This window comes from Lathyrus oleraceus, chromosome 3 (assembly GCF_024323335.1).
Source record: "Lathyrus oleraceus cultivar Zhongwan6 chromosome 3, CAAS_Psat_ZW6_1.0, whole genome shotgun sequence".
Classification (NCBI taxonomy): Eukaryota; Viridiplantae; Streptophyta; class Magnoliopsida; order Fabales; family Fabaceae; genus Lathyrus; species Lathyrus oleraceus.
In genome coordinates this window covers 110,729,248-110,757,190 of record NC_066581.1, presented here as the reverse complement: position 1 = coordinate 110,757,190, position 27,943 = coordinate 110,729,248, and the positions used below count along the sequence as shown (strand labels likewise).

The 27,943-nt window shown below is 41.9% G+C and overlaps 1 pseudogene; it reads right to left on the bottom strand.

The window, feature by feature from the left end:
• Positions 1-297: 297 nt before the first annotated feature.
• On the bottom strand, positions 298-27,918 carry LOC127129955 (UPF0481 protein At3g47200-like; annotated as a pseudogene).
• Positions 27,919-27,943: the final 25 nt, after the last annotated feature.

Below are 27,943 nucleotides of genomic sequence, written 5' to 3'. Positions count from 1 at the left end.
GAGTAATTATAATTTGAACTTTGGAATAAAATCAAAAATCTTCACTTACACCCATAAATTTGGTTACATGATACAAAACCAATACCACAATAACTAATAGCCAAGAACACTTAGATGAGGTGGTAAGAGACTCTTCCAACTTAACCAAAAAAATTGGGTTCGATCTAATCCTTTGCACAGAGTGTCAAATCTTTAGAAGAAGAACTTTATCGCTTGCTGTTGTCCTCCTTTGCTCGAAGAATTAGTCTCTGCAATTTATACCAAAAACTGATAGCACAATCCTCTAATCGAACAGATTTAATTATCAAAATACGGATAAGCTGCAAAGTAAGTCTGAGCAATAGTAAGAACCAACAACACTAATGCAGCAAAAGCAGATATAAAAGACCAAGGTGTATCAAAATAAGTGTTCTTAAAACTAGCCCATTGAACATGCAAACTATTTCCATAATAATGATGAACCTCATTGAACAAACCAGACAAATAACTCAAATCCAAATCAACCACAACATCTTTTCCAGCATTATTAAAAAAAATGTGCCACTTCACCTTCTACTCCAAAATGGTTCTCAATTATGTTCCTCTCACATAAATACTCAACATCCCTATAAGTATTTATCAAACAATCCAATAATGTTAATAGGTTGTGAAATACCTCATAGAACAACCACTGTAACATTGTTCAAAAGTGTTGGTGCAAAGGTAGAATAAATGATGAACGGAAATATTCTATTAAGAGAATGACGGCTACAAAACATGATAAAAGTTACAATGATTGCCACCCTATTTATAAGCTAAAACTAGGGTTACTAGAATAGGATGAAATACTAAAATACCCTCTAACAAACTTAGGGGCTAAGAAAATAGTACAACTAATAAATATGAATTACTTCTAATACCATCCCTTAATTCATATTCCATCAAAACTTGTAACACCAATTCCATCCCTTAATCTGAGAAATTGATCAGTCTTGATAGCTTTCGTCAGAACATCTGCCAACTGTTTCTGAGTGCTGCAGTGTACAACTTCTAACACTCCCCTCTGAACTTGATGTCTCAGAAAATGATACTTGGTCTCAATGTGCTTGCTTCTCCCATGCAACATTGGGTTTCTGGCAAGATTGATTGCAGACTTGTTGTCAATCATCAGCTTTAGAGGTTTGTTTACTTTAATCTTCAGATCCTGCAATAGATTCAGAATCCACACAGCTTGGCATGCAGTAACATCACCTGCAATGTGTAATACCCCAAAATTTACCCTTCATTTTTCCTTAAAAATAAAAAATAAAAAAAAAAAACGAAAAAAAAAATTTAATTAATTAATTAATTAATTAATTAATTAAATAAATAAAATATAACAAATTATTTTGGACTTGGGTCTCCCTCATTTGAGCCCACTACCCACGAAAATCAGTCTATAAATACTGAAGTTTCAGTAGAGGAGTGACACTTGGAGTTACACTGGGAGATTCACTTGAGAAAAAGGGAGAGAAGCAAAATACTCTAAGGTTTCCTTGGAACAAAACCCCGAGGAAAAAGATAGTGAGAGAAGAACTAACAGAGTTCAGAGCAGCCTCCAAACCCTGAAGGGAACTCAACTTGTAAACCTCACGGGTGCAACTCAATTTCAATCAAGCTCTCCAATCAGCTGGAGACATTTCAGGGTTTCTTGCCCCTTTAACTGCTATAGCTTCGGATCTTTATCCGTGTGGTAATTTTTTCCCTTTCTCATACTTTATCGCTTTCTTAGCTGGAAGACCTCGATAGGAGGCAATGTTTGAGCCCCTTGGTGGCATTTTACTTTGAGATACATGTTTTGTGTTTTGTATTCGTATCCCCACATGTAGCGCGGTTCCTTCGTCAAAGACTGCCCGTTTGCCCTCGAGCATCCCAAACCCTAAAACCCATACCACACGTTTACTCCTTCTACTACAGGCGAGTAAGTCTCCGAAGGTCGAGCATCCGGTAGATTGCGTAGTGACGTCGTTCGTCCAAAACCCAATCCATAACCCCGTAGTTAGCCGAACTACGGCTTGCTCTGATTCTCATTCCATATGAGATACGTAGGCATAAGACGCGATGTCTTAGCGAGCACACATCCCCCAACCCATAGGTCAGCCGAGCTACGAAGACTCTGATTCTCATATTCAGATGAGATACGTATGCAGTGGATGCGACATCCACGCGAGTCATTTCTCTTAACCTTTTAGTAAATAGTACATTAGGCAAACCCACACCCTTTAGACAAAAAGCCACAAAAGTGGATCCCGTAGAGTACTATGGATGCGTAGGGGTGCTAATACCTTCCCTTCGCATAACCGACTCCCGAACCCAAGATTTGGTTGCGAGACCCCGTCTTGTCCTTTCCCTTTTTTAGGTTTACTTCGAGCGTTTCCTTTCCCTCCTTTGGGATGAATAACGCACGGTGGCGACTCTTCTGTCATTTTCTTTCGCCGGTTGTTTTTTCGCACACTGTATTTTTCAGGTTGCGACAGCTGGCGACTGTAACACCCTTCTACCCAAACGACATATTTAAATAGATTATCAGAGTACAACATGTAGAAGAGTTTACATTTCTTACAACGTAACAATTATCGCATCACAACATAAAACATATTAGTTATTTTATTAAAACTTCGCAGCGGACAACAACATTAATATTATTTTTCATCATATAACAATTCATAATAATGGTTCAACATTATCTCAACAAAACATCTCAACATGTTAGTCATCATAAACAACGTAAATAATAATCAATTATCTATCGAACCCCATAACCCCGGTGTCACATGACCAGAGCATTTGACTCGACTCTGTAGAATAACTCTACACTTATTCTTCAAACCTCAACAATAGCTACTCCTCTTTATCTGCACATTGCTCATCATAGATGAACATAAACACATGCAGAAGGGGTGAGAATTACATTATTAAATAATAATATAACGACAGAAATATAAACATAAATATATTTCACATATGCCAACACAGCTCATCATAATCCTCATAATCAACATATTCATGAACATCAACAAAACAACATATCAAATGCAATGCACACACCCATGCATGACTCAACACGACTCGGTATACCCATTTTGTGACCAACTACAGGATCACCACTCCCAGATTCATCACCATAGAATCCGAGTTCCCCGCAAGGAACCAAGCCTCTCAACAAGCCCGGAGTCAACAACATCATTGGAACTCAGTCCGTTCATCACTAGGCATCGGCCTTTCATGAATGCATGCACACCAAGCATGCATCATAATCAACATAGCAACAACAACATCATATAGTCATGTTATCATCATCATTAACACATCCTATCACCAAAAGCATATCACATCATGCCACATAATCAAACACAGTATTATCATACTCTATTAATATCTATACCACTCAAAGCAACGGGAAATGATCCCTCATATACCATGCATCAGCTAAGTTACCCCGCTCAGCCTAAACAACCAAAACTGCACAACAACAGCCCCGGAAAGACCACAGTCTGCCCATACGCGTATTGCCTATGCTCATACGCGTATTACCCACGCCTGACCAAATCCATACGCGTATTGCCCATGTCCATACGCGTATGCTACGCGTATCACTTTTCCATACGCGTACCAACAGAGACCAAAACACGTTCAAAACATCATCTTCCTCATCCATACGCGTATTGCCTAGTGTCATACGCGTACCAGCAATCTCATACGCGTATTGCCTAGTGCCATACGCGTACCAGCAATCTCATACGCGTATTGCCTAGTGCCATACGCGTATGACCAGAAACCAGATTTCCAGATCTGCAATGGCTCCCTCTACTACGAGATCTATCCAAATTCATCCCTCCACAGTCCAAATTTCACACAAAATCACTCATATCATCTAATACAATAGTCCCCTATTCAATTTCACAAGTCCTAACATCATTGCATATAATTTCTACGAATTCCTTCGATTAAAATCCTAATTTCGTTCATCCAATATTTCACCATTTTCAGCATATTATTGTTTAATAAGGTTCAGACCCCTTACCTCTTTGGATTGAAGGAAGCTCTGAGCAATCTTTGGCCTTTTCCTCTTCCTTCTCTTTCTCTTCAGCGTTTCTTCCCCCTTTCTCTGACTCTGAGGCAAAACACGTGAAACAACCTGAGTCCTCACTTTGGCCTCTTTTATCCAATTTCCACTTTTACCCTTCCACTCTTCATATTCCATTTATTTTATTTATTTAATTATTATTAAATAAATAACATCTATAATAATAATAAAAATAATCCAATAATTCAACTTTATTTAATTAAATTAATAAAATAATATTAACTCAATTAAATAATTCTCTTATTTTAATCGGGGTGTTACAACTCTCCCCCACTAAAAGAGTTTTCGTCCTCGAAAACATACCTCAAGTAAATAGAGCCGGATACGACTCCTTCATCTGATCTTCACGCTCCCAAGTCAAGCTCTCACCAGCTGGACCTCCCCAAACAACTTTCACTAGAGCAATCTTCTTACCTCTCAGGGTCTTCTCTTCTCGGTCATCTATCCGAATTGGCAACACATCAACGGTCAAATTATCCCTCACCTGGATATCATCCAACTGAACAACATGCGAAGGATCCGCAATATATTTTCTCAACTGAGATACATGAAACACATCATGCAGATTAGAAAGCGACGGCGGTAAAGCTATCCGATACGCCACTTCCCCAACCCTCTTCAAAATCTGATACGGACCCACAAACCTCGGAGTAAGCTTTTTAGACTTTAAAGCTCTACCCACACCTGTCGTCGGAGTAACTCTCAAGAACACATGATCTCCCTCTTGGAACTCAAGTGCCTTTCTCCTGTTATCATGATAACTCTTCTGACGACTCTGAGAAATCTTCATTTTCTCCTGAATCATCTTAACCCTTTCAGTCGTCTGCTGCACAATCTCAGGTCCGAGTACAACACTCTCACCTGATTCATACCAACACAATGGAGTTCTACACCTCCTACCATACAATGCTTCATATGGAGCCATACCGATACTAGCATGAAAACTATTATTATAAGTAAACTCCACCAACGGCAAATAACTATCCCAAGAACCACTCTGCTCCAACACACAAGCTCTCAACAAATCCTCCAAGGATTGGATAGTTCTTTCAGTCTGACCATCAGTCTGAGGATGATAAGCTGAACTCAACCTCAACTTAGTTCCCAACGCTTTCTGCAAACTTTCCCAAAATCTAGAAGTAAATCTAGGATCTCTATCAGACACAATACTGGATGGAATACCATGCAGCCTCACTATCTCCTCAATATACAACTCTGCCAACTTCTCTAAAGAGTGATTAATCTTCATCGGTAAGAAATGCGCCGACTTAGTCAACCGATCCACAATCACCCAAATAGAATCATTACCTTTCACCGTCCTCGGCAATCCCGTCACAAAATCCATGGAAATGCTATCCCACTTCCATTCAGGAATCTTCAAAGGTTGCATCATACCTGCCGGTTTCTGATGTTCAATCTTTGACTTCTGACAAGTCAAACAGGCATACACAAACTTAGCAACATCTCTTTTCATACCAGCCCACCAAAACAACTTCTTCAAATCCTGATACATTTTAGTTGCACCTGGATGGATACTCAATCCACTCCTGTGGCCCTCTTCAAGAATACTCTTCTTCAATTCAGACACCTCAGGAACACAAACTCTACCTTTAAATCGCAGGATGCCATTCTCATCAATCTCAAAATTACCACCATTACCCTGGTTAACCATAGTAATATGATCAACTAGAGCGACATCAACTTGCTGACCATTCCGAATATCTTCCAGAATTCCACTAGTCAACTTCAGCATACCCAACTTTACACTATCAGCGGAAACTTCACAACCCAAACTCATATCACGGAACTGTTCAATTAACTCAAGCTCCCGAACCATCATCATAGACATATGTAGAGACTTTCTACTCAGCGCATCTGCAACTACATTAGCCTTACCGGGATGATAACTCAATTCAAAGTCAAAATCCTTCAGTAATTCTAACCACCTTCTCTGCCTCATATTTAACTCTTTCTGATCAAACAGATACTTCAGACTCTTGTGATCACTGAACACTTCGAATCTGGAACCATACAGATAATGCCTCCACATTTTCAACACAAATACAACAGCTGCAAGTTCTAGATCATGCGTAGGATAATTCCTCTCATGAACTTTCAACTGTCTAGAAGCATAAGCTACAACTTTACCATTCTGCATCAAAACACCACCAAGACCCATCAAAGAAGCATCACAATAGACAACGAAGGACTCACCAGGATTAGGCAAGATCAACACTGGAGCACTGGTCAACCGCCTCTTCAACTCCACAAAACTCGCTTCACAAGCTGTATCCCACACATACACTTGACCCTTCTTAGTCAACTGCGTCAACGGCAATGCCAACTTAGAGAAGCCCTCAATAAATCTGCGATAATAACCAGCTAACCCCAGAAAGCTGCGTATCTCAGTAGCAGACTTCGGAGTCTCCCACTGTAATACAGCATCAACTTTAGCCGGATCAACAGAAATCCCACCACTCGAAATCACATGGCCAAGGAAACTCACTTCCTTCAACCAGAACTCACATTTAGATAACTTTGCATATAATTTCTTTTCTCTTAACACCTGTAAAACAATTCTCAGATGTCCTGCATGCTCTTCTTCCGTCTTAGAATATATCAATATATCATATATGAACACCACAACAAAATTATCAAGGTACGGATGAAATATACGATTCATATATTCCATAAACACACCTGGGGCATTAGACACACCGAACGGCATCACAGTGTATTCATAATGACCATACCTCGTACGGAAAGCAGTCTTCGCAATATCATCTGACTTCACTCGGATCTGATGATAACCCGACCGCAAATCAATCTTACTGAAAACATGAGCTCCAACCAACTGGTCCATCAAATCATCAATCCTCGGCAATGGATACCGATTCTTGATAGTCACCTTATTCAACTGCCGATAATCGACACACAACCTCATCGTACCTTCTTTCTTCTTCACTAACAATACTGGTGCACCCCAAGGAGAAACACTTGGACGCACAAACTTCTTCTCAAGCAATTCTTCAAGTTGCTTCTTCAATTCAACTAATTCAGTTGCCGACATTCTATAAGGAGACATCGACACTGGACTCGTACCTGGTACTAAGTCAATGGCAAATTCGACTTCACGTTCTGGAGGTAATTCACTTACATCCTCCGGAAACACATCCTGAAATTCACAGACAACAGGCAAATCTACACTCACCACTTTCTTATTCGCTTGCAGAGACGCAAATAAAGCGAATATATGAGCTTCATCTTTCACAAAATCCCCCACCTGCCTAGCAGATAGAAATCTTGCCTCATCATTCTCACCAACTTCAGAAAACCGCACCGTCTTCCTATAGCAGTTGATAAACACGCCATAGAATTCTAGCCAATTCATTCCCAGAATAATATCAATTTGGTGCAAGGGTAAGCACACCAAATCAACTACGAACTCTCTCTCAAAGATCGTCAAACGACAACCTCGACAGACAACAGAAGTCTTCACAGAACCATTAGCAGGAGTATCTATCACCATACTTCCGCCTAGGGACGACATAATCACACCAATCCTGGTCGCACACTCATACGAAATAAACGAATGAGTAGCACCAGTGTCAACAATAGCAAGCAATTCAACATTATTAATCAAGCAAGTACCTTTAATCAGATTATCTTCTTTAGGAGCTTCAGCCCCACTCAGAGCAAACACCCTACCAGTAGTATGAGCTGCAGTAGCCGCCTTCTTCGGTTTCGAGCACTGCAAACTGATATGGCCTTTCTCGCCACAATTAAAACATGTCGGACCAGCATCCTTACATTCCGTAACTCTATGACCAGCCTGACCGCATCGGAAACATCTCAGCACTTTCTTGGTACAGTTATCAGCACGGTGGCCTGGCTCGCCACACTTGAAACATTTACCAGCTACGGGAGATCCTCCCCCACTTGGCTTCTTCGCATCTACCACTTTCTGCTTACCTTTACCATTCGGAGATGCATAAGGACTACCACGATCCTTATTCTTCTTCTCACTAAGACTCTTGTAGTGAGCAGTCCTAGCCTTGCTATCTTCATCAAATATCCTGCACTTGTTAACCAGTGTAGGAAACCTACGAATCTCCTGGTAACCAATGCCTTGTTTGATCTCGGGACGCAACCCGTTCTCAAACTTGACACACTTGGATTCCTCAGCATCAGCATTATTATAATGAGGACAATACTGTACCAGCTCCTCAAACTTCGAAGCGTAATCAGCAACAGACATGTTACCCTGCTTCAGTCCCAGAAATTCCATCTCCTTCTTACATCGCACATCAGCAGGAAAATATTTCTCCAGAAAGGCCGTCTTGAACCTTTCCCAAGTCATCTCAGCACCTGGTACTTCAATCCTCTGTCGAGTGTTATCCCACCAGTTTTCAGCCTCTTCAGATAACATATGCGTACCAAACTGCACCTTCTGTGCTTCAGTACACATCATCACCCGGAAAATCTTCTCAATTTCCTTCAGCCAAATCTGAGCACCATCTGTATCATAGCGCCCCTTGAATGTAGGAGGGTTATTCTTCAGAAACCTTCCCAAATTCCTAAACTCGTCGACCGGCGGATTCTGCTGCGCCTGCATAGCCTGCGCCATAGCAGCCAAAGCCTCAGCAATCGCACGGTCATTTTCTCCAGCCATACTCTGCATGACACAACTACAACCGTTAAATATCGATAGTGTCATTTACATTAATCGACCAACAGGGAAAACATCACATTATGACTCGACTGGACTGACCATGCTCTGATACCACTAATGTAACACCCTTCTACCCAAACGACATATTTAAATAGATTATCAGAGTACAACATGTAGAAGAGTTTACATTTCTTACAACGTAACAATTATCGCATCACAACATAAAACATATTAGTTATTTTATTAAAACTTCGCAGCGGACAACAACATTAATATTATTTTTCATCATATAACAATTCATAATAATGGTTCAACATTATCTCAACAAAACATCTCAACATGTTAGTCATCATAAACAACGTAAATAATAATCAATTATCTATCGAACCCCATAACCCCGGTGTCACATGACCAGAGCATTTGACTCGACTCTGTAGAATAACTCTACACTTATTCTTCAAACCTCAACAATAGCTACTCCTCTTTATCTGCACATTGCTCATCATAGATGAACATAAACACATGCAGAAGGGGTGAGAATTACATTATTAAATAATAATATAACGACAGAAATATAAACATAAATATTTCACATATGCCAACACAGCTCATCATAATCCTCATAATCAACATATTCATGAACATCAACAAAACAACATATCAAATGCAATGCACACACCCATGCATGACTCAACACGACTCGGTATACCCATTTTGTGACCAACTACAGGATCACCACTCCCAGATTCATCACCATAGAATCCGAGTTCCCCGCAAGGAACCAAGCCTCTCAACAAGCCCGGAGTCAACAACATCATTGGAACTCAGTCCGTTCATCACTAGGCATCGGCCTTTCATGAATGCATGCACACCAAGCATGCATCATAATCAACATAGCAACAACAGCATCATATAGTCATGTTATCATCATCATTAACACATCCTATCACCAAAAGCATATCACATCATGCCACATAATCAAACACAGTATTATCATACTCTATTAATATCTATACCACTCAAAGCAACGGGAAATGATCCCTCATATACCATGCATCAGCTAAGTTACCCCGCTCAGCCTAAACAACCAAAACTGCACAACAACAGCCCCGGAAAGACCACAGTCTGCCCATACGCGTATTGCCTATGCTCATACGCGTATTACCCACGCCTGACCAAATCCATACGCGTATTGCCCATGTCCATACGCGTATGCTACGCGTATCACTTTTCCATACGCGTACCAACAGAGACCAAAACACGTTCAAAACATCATCTTCCTCATCCATACGCGTATTGCCTAGTGCCATACGCGTACCAGCAATCTCATACGCGTATTGCCTAGTGCCATACGCGTACCAGCAATCTCATACGCGTATTGCCTAGTGCCATACGCGTATGACCAGAAACCAGATTTCCAGATCTGCAATGGCTCCCTCTACTACGAGATCTATCCAAATTCATCCCTCCACAGTCCAAATTTCACACAAAATCACTCATATCATCTAATACAATAGTCCCCTATTCAATTTCACAAGTCCTAACATCATTGCATATAATTTCTACGAATTCCTTCGATTAAAATCCTAATTTCGTTCATCCAATATTTCACCATTTTCAGCATATTATTGTTTAATAAGGTTCAGACCCCTTACCTCTTTGGATTGAAGGAAGCTCTGAGCAATCTTTGGCCTTTTCCTCTTCCTTCTCTTTCTCTTCAGCGTTTCTTCCCCCTTTCTCTGACTCTGAGGCAAAACACGTGAAACAACCTGAGTCCTCACTTTGGCCTCTTTTATCCAATTTCCACTTTTACCCTTCCACTCTTCATATTCCATTTATTTTATTTATTTAATTATTATTAAATAAATAACATCTATAATAATAATAAAAATAATCCAATAATTCAACTTTATTTAATTAAATTAATAAAATAATATTAACTCAATTAAATAATTCTCTTATTTTAATCGGGGTGTTACAGCGACTCTGTTGGGGAGTCTAAGAAGTTGACCTCTTGCTGGTCCATCTTCCCTAAGCGAGTCCCTCCTAGCTTTTGTAGTTTGTTTGTTTATTGGGTGTTCATGCTTTTGTACAGTTATTTATTTACCTGCTTTACCTTATTGCATTGTGTACGTATCATTGTTGTATCTGTTGGCTGGCTATGGCTGCTTGGTGATCTTTGTGAGATGAGTTCTATACCCGAACTCGAGTGCACTTAAGATAGGAGAATGGCATAGTCCTGTCAACTTGTGTGGAGTATTCCTTAGCGAGTTGACTTGCAAGCCCATTCACTTGGTGGAGGTCATGTTGAGATCAATAATGTCACATAAGTAAGTTGTGGTTAGACATTACTTGTTCCAATATAGACCTAAGAAGCCAAGGACCTTAGTTTACCTAACCCATCTTGGCCTATTCGTAGGACGTAGTGCGAAAGTCGTTCAAATGTAAGATTTGATACGATTGTTACGCGATACTACACTCATAAGAGTCTCTCTTGAGAATATTGTTGGAATACGAGTAGTCGTTCCTCTGATAATATCCGAAAGATGGGATTATGACTATGGGAACCTTTTGTAGAACATGTTTGGCAGGTTTAAACCTTAGTACACTCCTTTTGGGTGGTTCTTAACCTAAACTCCATGCTCGTGACTTGCGACAAACCCTTGATTCATGGTTGATCCGATCAGGTATCCTTAATATCAATGAAACTCGGGTGTTGATAAGGTGTAAACCATAATCCGCCGAAATGGGTGGTTGATATTAAGGATAACATGATCCATCCCATGACCTTTGTTTGGTGTGCTCTTAATTTCTCTCCAGACAGTGCAACCTGACAGATGTTCAAGCAGATACAGCAATCCTGATTGGCATGCCATTGCATTGCATTCACATCATCACACCATTTGCATTCATATCATTTAACACATGTTTATCCATTTCTGTGGGGTTTATATCTTCTACTTGATTCTAGTCGGAATTTTCTTGGTTCTCATCAACGGCTTAGTCGGGGTTTTCTTTTTACACTGTTTATCAAATGTGAGACTGGAATCAAGGGGGTAGAATACTTTTGGAATTGATAAACATGTCATTACATTGGCATAGTCATCCGCATGTCTTGCATAACAGGTACCGCCACAATGTTCTCAGTTTGTTTGGTGTTCCATCAGCAGGATAGCTGACTCAGGCATTCACCGATACGGTACCCGCAGGAATCAACAGAGAGTAATGGAAAGCCTACAGGCAGAGCTCGCCGAGATGAAGATTCGCATGAATCAATTCATGGATTTGGTTCAAGGGGTGGCTCAAGGACAGCAGGAGCTTAGATTATTGGTGCAGAGGGATCCCCCTATTACTCAACCGGAGACGTTAGCTGATCCTCTAGCTGGAGAGGCTAATGGACCCAATGGACCGGGGCCTATCCCAATCCTACATGTCACCTCCGGTCAACAACCCATTCAGGATGGTCAGGATGATCAGTTCCCCTTGCTTCAGGAAGACTTTGGCATGGACCCCATGTTTAGAAGATTGGAAGAAAGGTTGAAGGCAGTGGAAGGACAGAATCCTCTGGGAGTAGATGTTGCTGACTTGGGGCTGGTCCCAGGTGTGAGGGTGCCACCGAAATTCAAGGTCCCGATATTCGACAAATACAATGGCAGCTCTTGCCCCAAAACTCACGTGCAAGCCTATTTCCGTAAAATGGTTGCATACTCTGATGACGAGAAGCTACTTATGTACTTCTTCCAGGATAGCCTAGCTGGGGCATCCTTGGAATGGTATATGAGGCTGGACAGAGCCCACATCCGTTGCTGGAGGGATTTGGCAGAGGCTTTCGTGAAGCAGTATCAGTATAATGCAGACATGGCTCCGGACAGAACTCAACTTCAGAATCTGTCTCTTAAAAGCAATGAGTGCTTCAGGGAATACGCTCAACGCTGGAGGGATACAGCTTCCCGTGTTCAGCCTCCTATGTTGGAAAAGGAAATGGCCAACATGTTCATGAATACTCTGCCTGGACCTTATCTGGAGCGTCTGGTGGGGTGCAATGCTTCCAACTTTGCTGATGTGGTCTCTACTGGAGAAAGGGTGGAGAATTACCTAAAGACCTATAAGAGCCAGAGTGGAGGTGGATCCTCATCAGGGGTGAAGAAGCCGTTCATTCAGGGACAGAAGAGGAGAGAAGGGGATGCAAATGCCATATCTTCTTATCAGAACAGGGATAACCGGAGGAATAATTATCATCAGCAACCGTATGTTGCGGCTGTGACCATTCCAGCTGCAGCACCACTACAACAACAACAATCACAACGTCAACCAGCTCAGTATCAACAGCAGCAACAACCGGGTAACAGACCCGCTTATCAACAGAGGCAAAGGATGATGGACCGGCGTTTCGACACCCTTCCAATGTCGTACGCTCAGTTGCTTTCTAGTCTTCAACAACTACAACTTGTGCAATTACGCACTCTGGCTCCTCCTGTTGGTAGACTTCTGGTGGGTTACGACGCCAACGCTAGGTGTAGCTTCCACTCTGGGGCACCTGGCCATGATATTGAGAACTGCAAAGCTTTAAGCACGTAGTTCAAGACCTCATAGATTCAAAGGCCATCGACCTTGCACCGGCTCCGAATATCGTCAACAATCCCATGCCCCAGCATGGTGGTGCAAATGTTAATTTGGTAGAGGGAGAAGCCAAGTCCATTAAGGATGTGTTGAAGCTGAAGACTCCATTGTCGGATGTCAAAGGATGCTTGCTGAACGCCGACGTTTTCCCCGGTTGTGGGAAGGGTTGTTTGGATTGTGCCACTCAGGGCGGAGGTTGTTTGAAGTTACAGCAGGGTATCCAGGCCTTGCTCGACAAAGGTATCCTCCAGGTTGAGGGTTTGTCTGTCCAAGAGTCTGTGGAAGGGGTTGAGGAAGAAGTGTTTGAAGACGCTACTGATGAATTCGCAGATGTTGTTCCTACTGATTCTGTAATCCGTGATGATGTAGTTATTTTTTCCAATGTGGATGATTCTGATGTAATTGAACTTGATTCCGATGTTTCGGATGCTTACTTTTCAATGAATGAGATTTCAGAGTATGACTATGATGTTGCTACTATCACCATTTTCTACCCAACTAATCAGATCAGTGCGCCAGAAGCGCAACCCGTGCCACCAGTGCGACGATCTACTATGACCATCACAACCCCTGGTCCTTTACCCTTCACCAGTGAAAGGGCCATTCCGTGGCATTATGGGGGAAGCGTGTATACGCACGATCATAGGGTGGAACGGCCACTGAAAGTAGAAGAGGGTCAGAAGCCTGAACTTAAAGGTCCCGCAGTGGATAATGTCGGTGGAATTGGGCGATTCACCAGGAGTGGTAGACTGTTCTCACCACCGATTACCCAAGCTGATAATGCTGATGCTGTGGCGAAAGCCAAGGGCAAGCAAGCCGTGAATGGGGGTACCTCTGCACCCCAGGGAGGTTCTGAGCCCACTTTTGCAAAGGATGTGGACGAGCTTCTGAGAATCATAAAGAAAAGCGATTACAAGGTAGTCGATCAGTTGATTCAGACTCCGTCCAAGATATCCATTCTCTCACTCCTATTGTGTTCGGAGGCACACAGGGAGGCACTTCTGAAGGTTCTTAATGTTGCTTATGTACCTCAAGAGATCTCGGTAAACCAACTAGAAGGGATCGTTGCCAATGTGCATACAAGCAACGGGTTAGGTTTTACTGATTCTGACTTAACACCAGCCGGACGCAATCATAACAAGGCTCTGCACATCTCGATGGAATGCAGAGACACCGTGCTATCGCATGTTCTGGTGGATACAGACTCCTCTCTCAATGTGCTACCCAAGAGAGCCCTGTCGAGGTTAGAAGTAGAGGGTTTGGTCTTGAAACCTTCAGATCTTATTGTGAGAGCCTTCGATGGTTCTAAGAGATCGGTGTTTGGAGAGGTAGAATTGCCAATTCTGATTGGATCACAAACCTTCAACACTGTCTTCTACGTGATGGATATCAGTCCTTCCTACAGTTGCCTGCTGGGTCGTCCTTGGATCCATAATGCTGGGGCAGTCTCTTCAACTCTACACCAGAAGATTAAGTTTCCGGTCAACGGACGAATTATCACCGTCTGTGGTGAGGAAGACATCCTGGTCAGTAACCTGTCTACGTTCAAGTATGTAGAAGTAGAAGGTGAAATTCATGAGACTCTGTGTCAGGCTTTTGAATCAGTTCAAATCAAGGATGCAGCTCCGGTGGAAGAGGTTAAAGCGGGTGCCTCTATCTCATCCTTTAAGCAGGCACGGGCCGTGGTGGATTCAGGTGTTGCTCCCGGTTGGGGGCGTCTGTTGGAATTACCAGTGAAAGAAGATAAGTTCGGGATTGGATATCAGCCAGCTCTGACTTCTACAACACTTCAGGGGCCGATCACTTTCTCCAGTGCTAGCATCATTCAGTATGGTCAAGTCTCTGCAGTCGACGAAGAAGATGGGGATAGGGATTGTGACATTGACAACTGGGTGCGTCCGAGGATCCCGGGTGAAGTTCTCAACAATTGGTCTTCTGAGGAGATTATCCAAGTCACTCTTCTTGAAGAGTAATTTTCTTTGTTTATTCATGCATATCCAAGTCTTATGTTCCGCCCAGGGCGTAATGACTCATTGTAGGGCCCATCTATGTGACACTTGCATTTTTTATCATAAATAAAGGACGTATTTTTGCATTCAAATATTTCGTTCCCTGTCTTTCTATTTTTGCAGTTTTTCAAAATAAAAAAATGGCAATGTTTTGTTTAGTTTTCACTTCTTGTTCACACTCATAAGCACATACCATCACTCATGCAGATGCACATCACCGGATCCTATTGATAACGTTTCTGCTACGACTCGCTTCGACTTTGAAAATCCAATCTTTCAAGCTGAAGAAGAGGGTGATGAAGACTGTGAACTCCCTGAAGAACTTACCAGGTTATTAAAACAGGAAGAACGGGTCATTCAACCGCATCAAGAGTCTGTTGAAGTGATTAATCTCGGCACCGAGGACGCCAAGAGAAAAATCAAGATAGGGGCTGCTTTGGGAGATGATGTGAAGAAAGGGCTGATTGAATTGCTGCAAGAATACGTTGACATCTTCGCCTGGTCTTATCAGGACATGCCTGGGCTGGACACAGACATCGTGGTGCACCGCTTGCCTCTCAAAGAAGGTTGTCCTCCGGTCAAGCAGAAGCTCAGAAGAACAAGACCAGAGATGGCTGTCAAGATAAAGGAAGAAGTGCAAAAGCAGTTGGATGCAGGGTTTCTAGCAGTCACCAATTATCCGCCATGGGTTGCAAACATCGTCCCAGTACCTAAGAAGGATGGAAAGGTACGGATGTGTGTCGACTACCGGGATCTGAACAGAGCTAGCCCTAAAGATGATTTCCCATTACCTCACATCGATGTTTTGGTGGATAATACAGCTCAGTTCTCGGTATTCTCCTTCATGGATGGCTTTTCTGGCTATAACCAAATCAAGATGGCACCAGAAGACATGGAAAAGACAACTTTCATAACTCCATGGGGCACCTTCTGCTACAAGGTGATACCGTTTGGTCTGAAAAATGCCGGAGCAACATATCAGCGAGCAATGGTGACTCTGTTCCATGATATGATTCATCATGAAATCGAGGTTTATGTGGATGATATGATTGCCAAATCTCAGACAGAAGAAGAACATTTATTGAATTTGCAGAAACTGTTTGAGCGTTTGAGGAAATTCAAACTGAGACTTAACCCGAACAAGTGCACTTTCGGGGTGAGATCGGGAAAATTGCTGGGTTTTATCGTTAGCGGGAAAGGGATTGAGGTGGATCCCGACAAAGTAAAAGCGATACAGGAAATGCCAGAGCCAAGAACAGAGAAGCAAGTCCGTAGTTTCTTAGGGAGGTTGAACTACATTGCAAGGTTCATCTCTCACCTAACAACCACGTGTGAGCCAATTTTCAAATTGCTGAGGAAAGATCAGGCTATCAGGTGGAATGAAGATTGTTAAAGGGCTTTCGAGAAGATAAAAGAGTATCTACAGAAACCTCCAATCCTTATACCTCCAGTTCCTGGGAGACCTCTCATAATGTACCTGTCAGTGACCGAGAACTCGATGGGGTGTGTATTGGGACAGCATGACGAGTCTGGTCGAAAAGAGCATGCCATATACTACCTTAGCAAAAAGTTTACCGACTGTGAAATCAAATATTCGCAACTTGAGAAAACTTGCTGTGCTTTGGCCTGGGCTGCTCGACGACTGAGGCAGTATATGTTGAACCATACTACCTTGTTGATTTCTAAGATGGATCCAGTGAAGTACATCTTTGAGAAGCCGGCTCTCACCGGACGTGTTGCCCGTTGGCAGATGATTTTAACAGAGTATGATATCCAGTATACATCCCAGAAAGCCATCAAAGGTAGTATTCTGTCAGACTACCTTGCCGAGCAACCGATTGATGATTATGAACCGATGAAGTTTGAATTCCCTGATGAAGACATCATGTTCCTCAAGATAAAAGACTGTGAAGAGCCAGTTGTTGAGGAGGGACCTGATCCAAACGAAAAGTGGACTTTGTTGTTTGATGGGGCTGTCAATGCTAGAGGAAGTGGAATTGGCGCTGTTATTACTACTCCGAAAGGTGCCCACATACCTTTCACCGCTCGTTTGACTTTTGAGTGCACAAATAATGAAGCTGAGTACGAGGCCTGTATCTTGGGTATTGAGCAAGCCATCGATCTAAGAATCAAAACTCTGGACATCTTCGGAGATTCAGCTCTGGTGATCAATCAAGTAAATGGTGATTGGAATACTCTCCAGCCCACTCTGGTCCCCTACAGAGATTACACGAGAAGACTGTTGACTTTCTTCACAACAGTAAAATTGTATCATATACCTCGTGATGAGAACCAGATGGCAGACGCACTTGCTACTCTATCCTCCATGATCAAGGTAATTCGTTGGAACCATGCTCCCAGGATCGATGTGATGCGCCTTGACAGGGCCGCGCATGTGTTTGTTGCTGAACTGGTAGTCGATGACAAGCCCTGATATCACGATATCAAGTGCTTTCTGAAGAATCAAGAGTACCCTGCAGGGGCATCCAACAATGACAAAAAGACTTTGAGGAGATTGGCAGGCAGTTTCTTCTTGAACAAAGACGATGTGTTGTATAAGAGGAACTTCGACATGGTTTTGCTCAGATGTGTGGACAAACACGAGGCGGACATATTAATACAGGAAGTTCATGAAGGTTCCTTCGGTACTCATGCCGGCGGACATGCAATGGCTAAGAAATTGTTGAGAGCGGGTTATTATTGGATGACCATGGAATCAGATTGTTTCAAGTATGCTCGGAAGTGTCATAAATGCCAGATTTATGCTGATAAGGTGCATGTACCGCCGAATCCTCTGAATGTGATGTCTTCGCCGTGGCCGTTTGCCATGTGGGGCATTGACATGATTGGAAAGATTGAGCCGACTGCTTCCAATGGGCATCGCTTCATCCTTGTTGCCATCGACTATTTCACCAAGTGGGTCGAGGCAGCGTCGTTCGCGAATGTCACCAGACATGTGGTTGCCCGTTTCATCAAGAAAGAAATCATTTGTCGCTATGGGATTCCCGAAAGAATCATTACTGATAATGGTTCTAATCTCAACAACAAAATGATGAAGGAGTTGTGTCAGAACTTCAACATTCAGCATCACAATTCTTCCCCTTACCTCCCTAAGATGAACGGCGCTGTTGAGGCGGCAAATAAGAACATAAAGAAGATTGTGCAGAAGATGGTCGTCACGTACAGAGATTGGCATGAGATGCTACCTTTCGCCTTGCATGGGTACCGCACTTCAGTACGTACATCGACCGGGGCAACCCCTTACTCCCTTGTGTATGGTATGGAAGCAGTCCTACCTGTTGAAGTGGAGATTCCTTCTCTAAGAGTCTTGTTGGATGTCAAGCTAGACGAAGCTGAATGGATTCGGACAAGGTTCAATGAGTTGAGTCTTATCGAAGAGAAGCGAATGGCAGCCATTTGTCGTGGGCAGTTGTATCAGAGTCGGATGAAGAGAGCCTTTGATCAGAAAGTGTGTCCTCGTTGTTTCCAAGTTGGAGATCTAGTTTTGAAAAGGATCCTTCCTCCTCAGACAGATCACAGGGGCAAGTGGACTCCTAACTATGATGGACCGTATATTGTCACCAAGGTTTTTGATGGTGGGGCCTTAATGCTTGCAACTATGGATGGTGAAAACTTCACTTCCCCTGTGAACTCAGACGCAGTTAAAAAATACTTCGCATAAAATAGACCCGCTGGATAGTAAAAAGAATAGTCCATGCAAAAATGGGCATCCCGGCGAACCAAGAAAATGAAAAGGTTCGGGCAAAAATTAGGGACAAAAATAAAAAAAAAAGATTGTACACCCGGTAAGTTGAAAACCTGAAAAGGCAACTTAGGCAAAAATGGGTATCCCGGTGGATTGAAAACCCGAAAAGGGCGATCCAGGCAAAAGTTAGGGATTAAGCGAATGACTGCGTTCTGAGTAGTTCTGAATCTCATCTCGTGCCAATGACTGGAAATTTTTGAAGGATAGGAAACAGTCCAATCACTCTTTCAGAAAGCTGATCATTTGGAGGATCTTGAAGACGGGCAAGTCATAGCAGAATTGGAACCCAATAGAAATCCATTTCACATTGCCATTAGATTAATTTCTGTTTTTATCTATTGTGCGATTACCTCTTTCCAGGGATTGCTTCTTAGTGTAAATGCCTATTCAGAGGCCATTCAATCAATAAAATCATGTTATTCAGTATATCTCTGTTTTCATTTTCATTTTACTGTTTTGTTTGCAAAAATGACGTCCGAATTTTTGATAAACATTGCATCATGACACATAAGGGCTTTACAGGTACATGCTTAATAAACATTTAAAATTGCTGTAAATTTTAAGTGCTTTGGATCGTCTATTCAGAACAGATACCCTCGGGGCATTCCATTAAAATCCCCTGCGGACGATCGTGAATATCTTCCCCAGTGAAGTCGCCAACAGACGAATCTGGTGTCTTATCCCTGCAGAGCTGATCAGAGTGTTGGATTCTTCAATCCCCAGCAGGTTCTCACCACTGTACTTCCCCAAGCATTTGTTTCAGGACATACACTCCCTAGTAGAGTTGACAGTGCCAGACTATATATCCCCAGCGGAGTTGACAGTGCCAGACTGTATCTTCCCAGCAGAAGTGGCTGCTCCTTAGAGTTTGATGCCAGATCGATAATCCCAATGTCAGATCCATGGTTTCTTTCCTTTAAGCAGAACCTCGGTACCGTATCAGTGTTTGCTCCCCCTGCTGAGTCATCTCTCGCAAACCGTGGTTGCCAGAATCATTGCAGCTTTCCTCAGCAGCAGGCTTCCAATGCCATTCTTTCCCCGATCAGAGTCTCGGTATGGCCAGAACACCGCATGGCTAGTCATCTCCCCACAGAGTTCATTGTGGTGTGTATCTCCAGCAGCCTGGCCAGAGCCCAGAGGATGGTAATCATTTCCCCAGCAGATCCCCTTGCCTCGGCTTGGCATTTTACCCAGCATTTCGCATCCCTGCATGTAGAATCATATTGCATTGCATCCTTCCAAATCACGTAGCATTTCCATTTTCATGGAGCATTACGCCATTGAAAAATTCAAACATACGCATGTAAGCATAAAACATTCTCGGTATCCCAAGTGATAAGCTAGAAGTTGTTTCCAGTACTCAGACTGAAGATTGTTCATGACTTACCTTTGTTATCCCCAGCAAGTGTCATTGGCCCATGCGCCGCCTCTATTATCATTCCCTATTTCTGCCAATGCTGACAGGCATGAAGTTTTCCGGTATCCAGATCGAAGTGGCATTCAGGCCAAGTCTTTCCGATGTTCAGATCGAAGAAGTTTCCGACGTTCAGGTCGATGCAGCTTGTGGCATTCAGGCCAATTTTCCGATATTCAGATCGAAGTGGCATTCAGGCCAAGTCTTTCCGATGTTCAGATCAAAGAAGTTTTCGACGTTCAGGTCGATGCGACTTGTGGCATTCAGGCCAATTTTCCGATATTCAGACCGAAGTGGCATTCAGGCCAATTTTCCGATATTCAGATCGAAGTGGCATTCAGGCCAATTTTCCGATATTCAGATCGAAGTGGCATTCAAGCCAATTTTACGATGTTCAGATCGAAGAAGTTTTCGACGTTCAGGTCGATGCACTTGTGGCATTCAGGCCCATTTTCCGATGTTCAGATCGAAATCCTTTCCAGTATTCAGACTGATGAGCGGCATTCAGGCCATGGTTATTTCTGTGTTACCATTTATTTTGGTATCCAGTTTAACATTCTTTTTCGATATTCAGACTAACTCTCACCGTACCAGACGGATTCTTCTTTCAAGACCACCTCTTTGCCGATTCTGACAGACATTGTTACTTCAGTTCACTTCAGTGCAAATTTTTGAGCTTTTATTGTATTCAATCCCTTGATACCTCGAAAGCACGAAAGCAGTTGCCATCTTCTTTCCGGGTCTCCAGTTGATTGAATAGGGGCAGCTGTAATACCCCAAAATTTACCCTTCATTTTTCCTTAAAAAAAACGAAAAAAAAGAAAAAAAAACAAAAAAAAACGAAAAAAAAAAACGAAAAAAAAAGAGAAAAGAAAAAAGAAAAAAAAATTAATTAATTAATTAATTAAATAAAATAAATAAATAAAATATAACAAATTATTTTGGACTTGGGTCTCCCTCATTTGAGCCCACTACCCACGAAAATCAGTCTATAAATACTGAAGTTTCAGTAGAGGAGTGACACTTGGAGTTACACTGGGAGATTCACTTGAGAAAAAGGGAGAGAAGCAAAATACTCTGAGGTTTCCTTGGAACAAAACCCCGAGGAAAAAGATAGTGAGAGAAGAACTAACAGAGTTCAGAGCAGCCTCCAAACCCTGAAGGGAACTCAACTTGTAAACCTCACGGGTGCAACTCAATTTCAATCAAGCTCTCCAATCAGCTGGAGACATTTCAGGGTTTCTTGCCCCTTTAACTGCTATAGCTTCGGATCTTTATCCGTGTGGTAATTTTTTCCCTTTCTCATACTTTATCGCTTTCTTAGCTGGAAGACCTCGATAGGAGGCAATGTTTGAGCCCCTTGGTGGCATTTTACTTTGAGATACATGTTTTGTGTTTTGTATTCGTATCCCCACATGTAGCGCGATTCCTTCGTCAAGGACTGCCCGTTTGCCCTCGAGCATCCCAAACCCTAAAACCCATAACACACGTTTACTCCTTCTACTACAGGCGAGTAAGTCTCCGAAGGTCGAGCATCCGGTAGATTGCGTAGTGACGTCGTTCGTCCAAAACCCAATCCATAACCCCGTAGTTAGCCGAACTACGGCTTGCTCTGATTCTCATTCCATATGAGATACGTAGGCATAAGACGCGATGTCTTAGCGAGCACACATCCCCCAACCCATAGGTCAGCCGAGCTACGAAGACTCTGATTCTCATATTCAGATGAGATACGTATGCAGTGGATGCGACATCCACGCGAGTCATTTCTCTTAACCTTTTAGTAAATAGTACATTAGGCAAACCCACACCCTTTAGACAAAAAGCCACAAAAGTGGATCCCGTAGAGTACTACGGATGCGTAGGGGTGCTAATACCTTCCCTTCGCATAACCGACTCCCGAACCCAAGATTTGGTTGCGAGACCCCGTCTTGTCCTTTCCCTTTTTTAGGTTTACTTCGAGCGTTTCCTTTCCCTCCTTTGGGATGAATAACGCACGGTGGCGACTCTTCTGTCATTTTCTTTCGCCGGTTGTTTTTTCGCACACTGTATTTTTCAGGTTGCGACACAATGTATTCAGCTTCACAAGTTGACAACGCCACAACAGGTTGCTTCTTGGAACACCAAGAAATGGGACCTCCCAGAAATTTGAATAAGTACCCAGACGTACTTCTTCTGTCAACTCTGTCTCCACACCAATCAGAATCTGAATAACTCAGAAGTTCTGACTCATCCTTTCTTCCAGAAGGAAATAATACTCCATACTTCAGAGTTCCCTTGATATACCTCAGAATCCTGACAGCAGCTTGGTAATGGGACCACTTAGGTTTACTCATGAACCTACTAACCATCCCAACTGTTTGAAGGTTGTAGCGTCCACATCCTTTCCATCAGAGTCAGAATCCAATTTCTGATTTGTATCAGAAGGTGTGACAGCAATCTTACAATTCTTCAGATTAAATCTCTTCAGAATTTCTAATTCATACTTGAGCTGATGCAAAATAATACCTTTCTCAGAGTATCTGAATTCCATCCCTAGAAAGTATGTCATTTTGCCTAGATCAGTCATTTCGAATTCATTCATCAGAACTTTCTTGAACTTGGCTATCTCCTGTTCAGAACTTCCAGTCAGCAGTATATCATCAAAATATAAACATACCAGAGTCATATTTCCTTCAGAGGTATGCTGAACATAGACACCGTACTCCATCTCACATTTTCGAAAGCCTTGCGTCTTGAAAAATGAATCAATCTTCTGATTCCAAGCTCTGGGCGCTTGTTTCAATCCATATAGAGCTTTGTATAATCTGTACACCATCCCTTCCTGATTCTTTTTCACAAATCCAGGAGGTTGTGACACGTAAACTTCTTCTTCTAATGGACCGTTCAGAAATGCAGATTTTATATCTAAATGCATCAGGGGCCAATTCATGTTAGCAGCTATTGCAATCACCATTCTGATTGTTTCATGTCTTGCTACAGGTGCAAACACTTCAGAGTAATCCAGCCCAGGTTTCTGTAGAAATCCTCTGGCTACCAACCTTGCTTTATGTTTGCCAATTGAACCATCTGGCTTTAACTTCTGCTTGAAAACCCATCTGATGCTGATGGCTTTCTTGTCTTTTGGAAGTTCTGTCAGCTTCCAAGTCTTGTTTCTCTCTATAGCATCAAGTTCTTTTTTGATGGCCTTCAGCCAGAGCTTCTGCTTAAGAGCCTCTTCTGTACTTATGGGTTCAGAGTCTACTAACATGGCACACTGAATAACTTCTCCTTCAGAGTCTACTTCAATGTCTTGCAGCATGTCAAATTCTGCATATCTTCTGGGGATGTTTCTGATTCTTTGTGGTCTCTGAACTTGTTCAGAGTCTTGAGCTTCAGAGTTTCTAGCTTCAGATGGTTGACTTCCTCCAGAGCTTTGACCATCTTCAGGGGCTGGCATATTTCCAGAGTCTGAATTGCCACCAGAATCTGGATTACCATCAGAGTCTGGGTCATCAGAGTCTGGATCATCAGAGTCACCTTCATCTTCTGAGTCTTCTCCAGAGTTAGAATCACTATCAGAATCAGAATCAACGTCAGAGTTTACTCCAACATCAGAAATTCTTAACTCTGACCTTTCTTCAGAAGTTCTAACATCAGAACCAGATTGAGACTTATCCCAATTCCAAAGTTCTGATTCCTTCACAATCACATCTCTGCTGAATTCAATTTTGTTGGTTTCTGGACAATAGAGCTTGTATGCACCTGTACTGTGGTACCCTATCAGAATCATCACTTTGCTTCTATCATCCAGCTTCTGTCTTTTGGCTTCTGGAACATGTTTATAGTAAACAGAACCAAACACCTTCATATGACTAACACTTTGCTTATCTCCAGTCCACTTCTGTATTGGAACTATTTCCTTCAACTTCTTCGTAGGACATCGGTTGAGTACATACGATGCAGTGGCAACAGCTTCTCCCCAGAGCTTCTGAGGAAGTTTCTTCTCCTTTAGCATGCTTCTCACCATATCAAGCAAAGTGCGGTTTCTTCTTTCAGCAAGACCATTGTGTTGAGGGGTATAAGGAGCAGTAACCTCATGCTCAATTCCATTCTCCTCACAGAACTTCTGGAACTCTTTGGAGTTATACTCACCTCCACTGTCAGTTCTAAGAATCTTCAACTTCTGACCACTCTGATTCTCAGCCTTCATTTTGAACTTCTTGAATTCATCAAACACCTCGTGTTTAAACTTAATAAGGGATACCCATGTCATTCTTGTGAATTCATCAACAAATAACACAAAGTATTTATTCCCTCCAATCGATGCTACTGGAAATGGACCACACACATCAGAATGTACAACTCCCAAGGCATGTTTTGCTCTTGGAGCCGTTTCTGACGCAAATGGAAATCGTGGTTGTTTTCCTTCCATGCAAACTTTGCATGACTTTTCAGACTTCTTAATTGCAGGAATTCCATGTACCAACTTCTTTGAATTCAGATGTTTTAAGCTTCTGAAATTCAAATGACCAAATCTTCTGTGCCACAACTCACTCTCCTTCTCAGCACTTGTTGCACTAAGACATTCTGAGTCTGCAGTTCTGACATTCACCTTGAATGTTCTATTCCTTCCCTGTTCTGACTCCATAATCAACTTCTGATTGCAGTCATACAACTTCAGAAGATTGTCCTTCATGGTAACTGAAAAACCTTTCTCAATTAATTGTCCCACAGTCATCAGATTGCTTCTGATGCCAGGTACATACCACACGTTCTGAATCAATGCTATTTTCCCATTGTTCAGAATCACTCTGACATTTCCCATACCTTCTGCATTAAGATATTTGTCATCAGCACATCTGATCTTTGTCCTCTTTTCAGAGTCAAAGTCAACCAGCCATTTCTTGTTTCCAGTAAGATGATTTGAACAACCAGTGTCCATATACCACCAGTCTATCAGATCCATATCATCAGATTCAGAGGCCATCAATAGCACAGATTCGTCATCAAAACTTCTGGATATATTTGCTTCTTCTGATTTTCTCTCCTTGTTTGACCAACAGTCTCTAGCAAAGTGACCAAACTTCTTACAACAGTAACATTGGATCTTCTTCTTGTCATACTTCTCTTTTCCCTTCTGAGCATTCTTTTGTCTATCAGAGGTTGAGCTTTCTGACTTCTGACCACCATCAGATCTTCTCCTGGCTTCTGACTGCTTCTGATACCTCCTATCAGAAGTTGCTTTTAAAGCCTGCTGCTCTACTTCCCTTTCAGAAGTTCTCTCAGTCAAACGCAACTCTTGCGCTTCTAGACTGCTCTGCAGCTCTTCAATTCTCATGGTGCTCAGATCTTTGGAATGTTCTATTGCTACCACAATGTAATCAAATTGAAAAGTAAGGGATCTCAATACCTTCTCCATGATTGTTTCTTCAGAAAGAGTTTCTCCACACGCTTTCATCTCATTAGTGATCAGAATCACTCTGGAGATGTATTCAGAAACTTTCTCATTATTCTTCATATTGAGATTCTCATATTGCTTTCTCAAGGACTGAAGCTTCACCTTCTTCACTGATGCGTCACCACCATAACATCTAACCAGTGTGTCCCACGCAGCCTTTGCTGTCGTTGAATCTGCAATCTTCTCAAACACATTTACATCAACACATTGATGAATGAAGAACAATGCTTTCTGATCCTTCTTCCTTACTTCCTTCTGCGTGTTTTTATGTTCATCCGTCGCATCTGCTGCTACCGGAACATAACCATCAGTGACAAGATCTAGAACATCTTGAGCACCGAACAGTACACGCATTTGGATCATCCAACGATTCCAGTTTTTACCGTCAAATACTGGAAGTTTGGTGTTCATGTTGCCGTTTCCATTCATCTTTCTACCTTGCACAGTACACTCAGATTTCTCACAGTGTTTCCCAACCCACAGAATTAAAATTCTGATCAGATTTTGTTCAAGATTCAACACGAATCTAAGAATCAAAATCAAACACACAAGACCTCACGTTCACTCGTGTTTCCCTTGTTTCCCAATGAATCCGAACCGGGGCTCTAGATACCAATTGTTGGTGCAAAGGTAGAATAAATGATGAACGGAAATATTCTATTAAGAGAATGACGGCTACAAAACATGATAAAAGTTACAATGATTGCCACCCTATTTATAAGCTAAAACTAGGGTTACTAGAATAGGATAAAATACTAAAATACCCTCTAACAAACTTAGGGGCTAAGAAAATAGTACAACTAATAAATATGAATTACTTCTAATAAAAAGCAACACAGTTTAGTAAAACCGAACTCATGAAATCGCCCATAGTAATTGTTGGCATTTCTATCACACCGTGTTTGAATTTCACCTGCAAGAAGCTTTCTCTCTCGCTTTTCTTCCCTGGATTTATCGTAATCCCTGCGTGACGAAGCTTTGAGACGCAATGAATCACGTGTGTAGGTGTTTTTATTCTCTTGTGCTCTTTTTCTTTTTCGCTAATTGGAATAAAACTCGAACGAACGAAATCAAGTTAATGTTTTGGTACTTCATTTTGCTTTGATACCGTTGCGATTACTTCTTCTGGTCTTTGTAACGAGTTGTTGAAGAATTCCATAGCAAGACTTGAAAGTGTAAACGTTGAGTTTTCATGGGGTGGTTTTGAAATTTCGAACAAGCGTTGAAGTACAAAGAAAGGTATTTGATTTTCAAGCTTAAGAAAATCCCTGTAAAAATACGGTAGAATCCATTCCATGTGAACTAATGGGTCACCATCTTCAAAAGGTACTAATCTCGAAACTTTACGAAAAAGTTCAATGATGAAATAACCATCAAGAACCATCATTTCAACGAATTCGTGTGAATCGAGTTGAATTACTTTAGAGTAACACTCCCTAGCTTCGTGTGAATCGAGTTGAATTACTTCAGAGAAAAATCGATTAGTCTCTGTCTCGTTGATGCCAAGCAGGAAGGTTCATGGAAATAGCAAGTGAGCTTGACTTGCGACCCTTGACATTAGTTTCACTTTGAGTATGCATAGAGTTTTTAAAAGAAATTTAAATGATCATATAGTTCAAATTTAAAATATCGACCATTTACGTATTCTAAAAACTTTTATTTATAGGAAAAATATACTAACTAAGTGCCACTTTTGATGAACTATTCTTAGCAGATTGTATGCTAGATATCAATACACGCTCTAAAATTTCTCTTGCTCGATTGATATTTCGTTGAATTTCTGTTCATTGTTTGATATTTCGTTGACTTTAGTTAGGAATATAGAACATGTGTCAGAAAACTATTCAGTCTCCATATTTATTACCAATAGGATGCAAGTTCTTCATTTCCATGGCATACCAATAGAATATTAATAGA